Here is a 6,868-nt window from a genome sequence, read left to right as displayed (position 1 = left end):
CCTACGAATTTCATAAAGCCGTTGTTTTTGATAGCTGAGTAATATTCCATTGTGTAGATGTACCACATTTTCTGTACCCATTCCTCTGTTGAAGGGCATCTGGGTTCTTTCCAGCTTCTGGCTATTATAAATAAGGCTGCGATGAACATAGTGGAGCACGTGTCTCTTTTATATGTTGGGGCATTTTTGGGTATATGCCCAAGAGAGGTATAGCTGGATCCTCAGGCAGTTCAATGTCCAATTTTCTGAGGAACCTCCAGACTGATTTCCAGAATGGTTGTACCAGTCTACAATCCCACCAACAATGGAGGAGTGTTCCTCTTTCTCCGCATCCTCGCCAGCATCTGCTGTCACCTGAGTTTTTGATCTTAGCCATTCTCACTGGTGTGAGGTGAAATCTCAGGGTTGTTTTGATTTGCATTTCCCTTATGACTAAAGATGTTGAACATTTCTTTAGGTGTTTCTCAGCCATTTGGCATACCTCAGCTGTGAATTCTTTGTTTAGCTCTGAACCCCATTTTTTAATAGGGTTATTTGTTTCCCTGCGGTCTAACTTCTTGAGTTCTTTGTATATTTTGGATATAAGGCCTCTATCTGTTGTTGGATTGGTAAAGATCTTTTCCCAATCTGTTGGTTGCCGATTTGTCCTAACCACAGTGTCCTTTGCCTTACAGAAGCTTTGCAGTTTTATGAGATCCCATTTGTCGATTCTTGATCTTAAAGCATAAGCCATTGGTGTTTTGTTCAGGAAATTTTTTCCAGTGCCCATGTGTTCCAGATGCTTCCCTAGTTTTTCTTCTATTAGTTTGAGTGTATCAGGTTTGATGTGGAGGTCCTTGATCCACTTGGACTTAAGCTTTGTACAGGGTGATAAGCATGGATTGATCTGCATTCTTCTACATGTTGACCTCCAGTTGAACCAGCACCATTTGCTGAAAATGCTATCTTTTTTCCATTGGATGGTTTTGGCTCATTTGTCAAAAATCAAGTGACCATAGGTGTGTGGGTTCATTTCTGGGTCTTCAATTCTATTCCATTGGTCTATCTGTCTGTCTTTGTACCAATACCATGCAGTTTTTATCACTATTGCTCTGTAATACTGCTTGAATTCAGGGATAGTGATTCCCCCTGAAGTGCTTTTATTATTGAGGATAGTTTTAGCTATCCTGGGTTTTTTGTTATTCCAGATGAATTTGCAAATTGTTCTGTCTAACTCTTTGAAGTATTGGATTGATATATTGATGGGGATTGCATTGAATCTGTAGATTGCTTTTGGTAAAATGGCCATTTTTACTATATTAATCCTGCCAATCCATGAGCATGGGAGATCTTTCCATCTTCTGAGGTCTTCTTCAGTTTCTTTCTTCAGTGTCTTGAAGTTCTTATTGTACAGATCTTTTACTTGCTTGGTTAAAGTCACACCGAGGTACTTTATATTATTTGGGTCTATTATGAAGGGTGTCATTTCCCTAATTTCTTTCTCAGCTTGTTTATCTTTTGTGTAGAGGAAGGCTACTGATTTATTTGAGTTAATTTTATACCCAACCACTTTGCTGAAGTTGTTTATCAGCTTTAGTAGTTCTCTGGTGGAACTTTTGGGATCACTTAAATAAACTATCATATCATCTGCAAATAGTGATATTTTGACTTCTTCTTTTCCGATCTGTATCCCCTTGACCTCCTTTTGTTGTCTGATTGCTCTGGCTAGAACTTCAAGAACTATATTGAATAAGTAGGGAGAGAGTGGGCAGCCTTGTCTAGTCCCTGATTTTAGTGGGATTGCTTCAAGTTTCTCTCCATTTAGTTTAATGTTAGCAACTGGTTTGCTGTATATGGTTTTTACTATGTTTAGGTATGGGCCTTGGATTCCTATTCTTTCCAGGACTTTTATCATGAAGGGGTGTTGAATTTTGTTAAATGCTTTCTCAGCATCTAATGAAATGATCATGTGGTTTTGTTCTTTCAGTTTGTTTATATAATGGATCACGTTGATGGCTTTCCGTATATTAAACCATCCCTGCATGCCTGGGATGAAGCCTACTTGATCATGGTGGATGATTGTTTTGATGTGCTCTTGGATTCGGTTTGCCACAATTTTATTGAGTATTTTTGCGTCGATATTCATAAGGGAAATTGGTCTGAAGTTCTCTCTTTTTTGGGTCTTTGTGTGGTTTAGGTATAAGAGTAATTGTGGCTTCATAGAAGGAATTCGGTAGTGATCCATCTGTTTCAATTTTGTGGAATAGTTTGGATAATATTGGTATGAGGTCTTCTATGAAGTTTTGATAGAATTCTGCACTAAACCCATCTGGACCTGGGCTCTTTTTGGTTGGGAGACCTTTAATGACTGCTTCTATTTCCTTAGGAGTTATGGGGTTGTTTAATGGGTTTATCTGTTCCTGATTTAACTTTGGTACCTGATATTTGTCTAGGAAATTGTCCATTTCCTGTAGATTTTCAAGTTTTGTTGAATATAGGCTTTTATAGTAAGATCTGATGATTTTTTGAATTTCCTCTGAATCTGTAGTTATGTCTCCCTTTTCATTTCTGATTTTGTTAATTTGGACACACTCTCTGTGCCTCTCGTTAGTCTAGCTAAGGCTTTATCTATCTTGTTGATTTTCTCAAAGAACCAACTTTTGGTTCTGTTGATTCTTTCTATGGTCCTTTTTGTTTCTACTTGGTTGATTTCAGCTCTGAGTTTGATTATTTCCTGCCTTCTACTCCTCCTGGGTGTATTTGCTTCTTTTTGCTCTAGAGGTTTTAGGTGTGCTGTCAAGCTGCTGACATATGCTCTTTCCTGTTTCTTTCTGCAGGCACATAGCGCTATGAGTTTTCCTCTTAGCACAGCTTTCATTGTGTCCCATAAGTTTGGGTATGTTGTACCTTCATTTTCATTAAATTCTAAAAAGTTTTTAATTTCTTTCTTTATTTCTTCCTTGACTAGGTTATCATTGAGTAGAGCATTGTTGAATTTCCACGTATATGTGGGCATTCTTCCCTTATTGTTATTGAAGACCAGTTTTAGGCTGTGGTGGTCTGATAGCACGCATGGGATTATTTCTATCTTTCTGTACCTGTTGAGGCCCGTTTTTTGACCAACTATATGGTCAATTTTGGAGAAAGTACCATGAGGAGCTGAGAAGAAGGTATATCCTTTTGCTTTTAGGATAGAATGTTCTATAAATATCTGTTAAGTCCATTTGGCTCATGACTTCTCTTAGTCTGTCTACGTCTCTGTGTAATTTCTGTTTCCATGATCTGTCCATTGATGAGAGTGGGGTGTTGAAATCTCCCACTATTATTGTGTGAGGTGCAATGTGTGTTTTGAGCTTTAGTAAGGTTTCTTTTACGTATGTAGGTGCCCTTGTATTTGGGGCATAGATATTTAGGATTGAGAGTTCATCTTGGTGGATTTTTCCTTTGATGAATATGAATTGTCCTTCCTTTTCTTTTTTGATGACTTTTAATTGAAAATTGATTTTATTTGATATTAGAATGGCTACTCCAGCTTGCTTCTTCTGACCATTTGCTTGGAAAGTTGTTTTCCAGCCTTTCACTCTGAGGTAGTGTCTGTCTTTGTCTCTGAGGTGTGTTTCCTGTAGGCAGCCGAATGCAGGGTCCTCGTTGCGTATCCAGTTTGTTAATCTATGTCTTTTTATTGGGAGTTGAGGCCATTGTTGTTGAGAGATATTAAGGAATAGTGATTATTGCTTCCTGTAATATTCATATTTGTATGTGAGGTTATGTTTGTGTGCTTTCACTCTGTTTTGTTGCCAAGACGATTAGTTTCTTGCTTCTTCTAGGGTATAGCTTGCCTCCTTATGTTGGGCTTTACCCTTTATAATCCTTTGTAGTGCTGGATTTGTAGAAAGATATTGTGTAAATTTGGTTTTGTCATGGAATATCTTGGTTTCTCCATCTATGTTAATTGAGAGTTTTGCAGGATACAGTAACCTGGGCTGGCACTTGTGTTCTCTTAGGGTCTGTATGACATCTGTCCAGGATCTTCTGGCCTTCATAGTTTCTGGCAAAAAGTCTGGTGTGATTCTGATAGGTCTGCCTTTATATGTTACTTGACCTTTTTCCCTTACTGCTTTTAATATTCTTTCTTTATTTTGTGCGTTTGGTGTTTTGACTATTATGTGACAGGAGGTGTTTCTTTTCTGGTCCAATCTATTTGGAGTTCTGTAGGCTTCTTGTATGCCTATGGGTATCTCTTTTTTTAGGTTAGGGAAGTTTTCTTCTATGATTTTGTTGAAGATATTTACTGGTCCTTTGAGCTGGGAGTCTTCACTCTCTTCTTTACCTATTATCCTTAGGTTTGATCTTCTCATTGAGTCCTGGATTTCCTGTATGTTTTGGACCAGTAGCTTTTTCTGCTTTACATTATCTTTGACAGTTGAGTCAATGATTTCTAGGGAATCTTCTGCTCCCGAGATTCTCTCTTCCATCTCTTGTATTCTGTTGGTGAGGCTTCTATCTAGAGCTCCTTGTCTCTTCTTTTGATTTTCTATATCCAGGGTTGTTTCCATGTGTTCTTTCTTGATTGCTTCTATTTCTATTTTTAATTCCTTCAACTGTTTGATTGTGTTTTCCTGGAATTCTTTCAGGCATTTTTGCGATTCCTCTCTGTAGGCTTCTACTTGTTCTCTAATGGAGTTCTTCACGTCTTTCTTGAAGTCCTCCAACATCATGATCAAATATGATTTTGAAACTAGATCTTGCTTTCCTGGTGTGTTTGGATATTCCATGTTTATTTTGGTGGGAGAATTGGGCTCGGATGATGCCATGTAGTCTTGGTTTCTGTTGCTTGGGTTCCTGTGCTTGCCTCCCACCATCAGATTATCTCTAGTGTTACTTTGTTCTGCTATTTCTGACAGTGGCTAGACTGTCCTATAAGCCTGTGTGTCAGGAGTGCTGTAGACCTGTTTTCCTGTTTTCTTTCAGCCTGTTATGGGGACAGAGTGTTCTGCTTTCGGGCGTGTAGTTTTTCCTCTCTACAGGTCTTCAGCTTTCCTGTGGGCCTTTGTCTTGAGTTCACCAGGCAGGTCACTTGCAGGGGAAATGTTGGTCCTACCTGAGGTTCCGAGGCTCAAGTGAGCTCGTGGGGTACTGCCTAAGTCCTCTCCGCGGTGGCAGCAACCGAGGAGATCTGCGCTGCTCTTTCCGGGAGCCTCCATGCACCAGGGTTCCAGATGGCGTTTGGTGTTTTCCTCTGGCGTCTGGATGTGCGCAGAGTGCAGTCTCTTCTGGTTTCCCAGGCGTGTCTGCCTCTCTGTAGTTTTAGCTCTCCCTCCCACGGGATTTGGGTGCAGATAACTGTTTATCCAGTCTGTTTCCTTCAGGTTCCGGCGGTGTCTCAGGCACAGGGGTCCTGCCGCTCCTGGGCCCTCCCCTACGGGAACCCAGAGGCCTCATACAGTTTCCTCTTGGGCCAGGGATGTGGGCAGGCGTGGGCAGTGTTGGTGGTCTCCTCCGCTCTGCAGCCTCAGGAGTGCCCACCTGACCAGGCGGTGAGGTCTCTCTTTCACGGGGTTTGGGAGCAGAGAGCTGCTGCAGGCTGGGATCCGCAGTCACCTGAGATTTTTATCTTAGCCATTCTGACTGGTGTGAGGTGAAATCTCAGGGTTGTTTTCATTTGCATTTCCTTGAATACTAAGGATTTTGAGCATTTCTTTAACCCCTTCTCAGCCTTTCAATATTCCTCAGCTAAGATTGTTTTTCTTATGTCCGTACCCCATTCTTAATAGGCTTATTTGGCTCTCTGTTGTATGTCTTCTTGAGTTCTTTGTATCTTTTTGATATTAGCCCTCTGTCAGAAGTAAGATTGGTAAAGATCTTTTTCCAATCTGTTAGTTGCCATTTTGTCCTAAAGACAGTGTCATTTGTCTTACAGAAGCTTTGCAGTTTTATGAGGTCCCATTTGTCAATTCTTGATCTTAGAGCATATGTTAATTGGTATTTTGTTCAGGAAATTTCCCCCAGTGCCCATGTGATGGAGACTCTTCCCCGCTTTTTCTTCTATTAGTTTGAGTGTATTTTGTTTGATGTGGAGGTCCTTGATTCAATTGGATTTAAGCTTTGTAAAGGGCAATAAGAATGGATCGATTTGTATCTTTCTACATGCTAACCACAAGTTGAAGAGCACCATTTGATGAAAATGCTCTCTTTTTTTCCATTGGATGGTTTTAGCTCCTTTTTCAAAGGTCAATTAACCATAGCTGCGTGGGTTCATATATGGGTTTTCAATTGTATTCCATTGTTCTACATGCCTGTCTCTCTACCAATACTATACAATTTTTTTTTTATCACAATTGCTCTGTAATATATCTTAAAGTTAGGGACAGTGATTCCCCCAGAATTTCTTTTATTGTTTGAGAATATTTTTCACTATCCTGGGTTTTTTGAATTCCAAATGAATTTGCAAATTGCCTTTTCTAATTCTATGAAGAATTGAGTTGGAATTTTAATAGGGATTGCACTGAGTCTGTAGATTGCTTGTGGTAAAATGGCCATTTTTAGTATATTAATCCTGCCAATCTATGAACATGGGAGATCTTTCCATCTTCTGAGATCTTCTTCAATTTCTTTCTTCACAAACTTGAAGTTGTTGTCCTACAGATCTTTCACTTGCTTTGTTAGAGTCACAACAAGGTATTTTATATTATTTGGGACTATTGTGAAAGGTATCATTTCCCTAATTTCTTTTTCAGCCTATCTATCCTTGAAGTAGAGGAATCCTACTGATTTGTTTGAGTTAATTTTATACCCAGTCACTTTGCTGAAGTCATTTATCAAGTTTAGGACTTCTCTGCTGGAACTTGGGGGGAGGGTTACTTAAATAAACTATCATATCATCTGAAAA

This window comes from Rattus norvegicus, chromosome 3, assembly GCF_036323735.1.
Source record: "Rattus norvegicus strain BN/NHsdMcwi chromosome 3, GRCr8, whole genome shotgun sequence".
NCBI classification, from domain to species: Eukaryota; Metazoa; Chordata; class Mammalia; order Rodentia; family Muridae; genus Rattus; species Rattus norvegicus.
Note: the sequence above shows the minus strand (reverse complement) of the source record.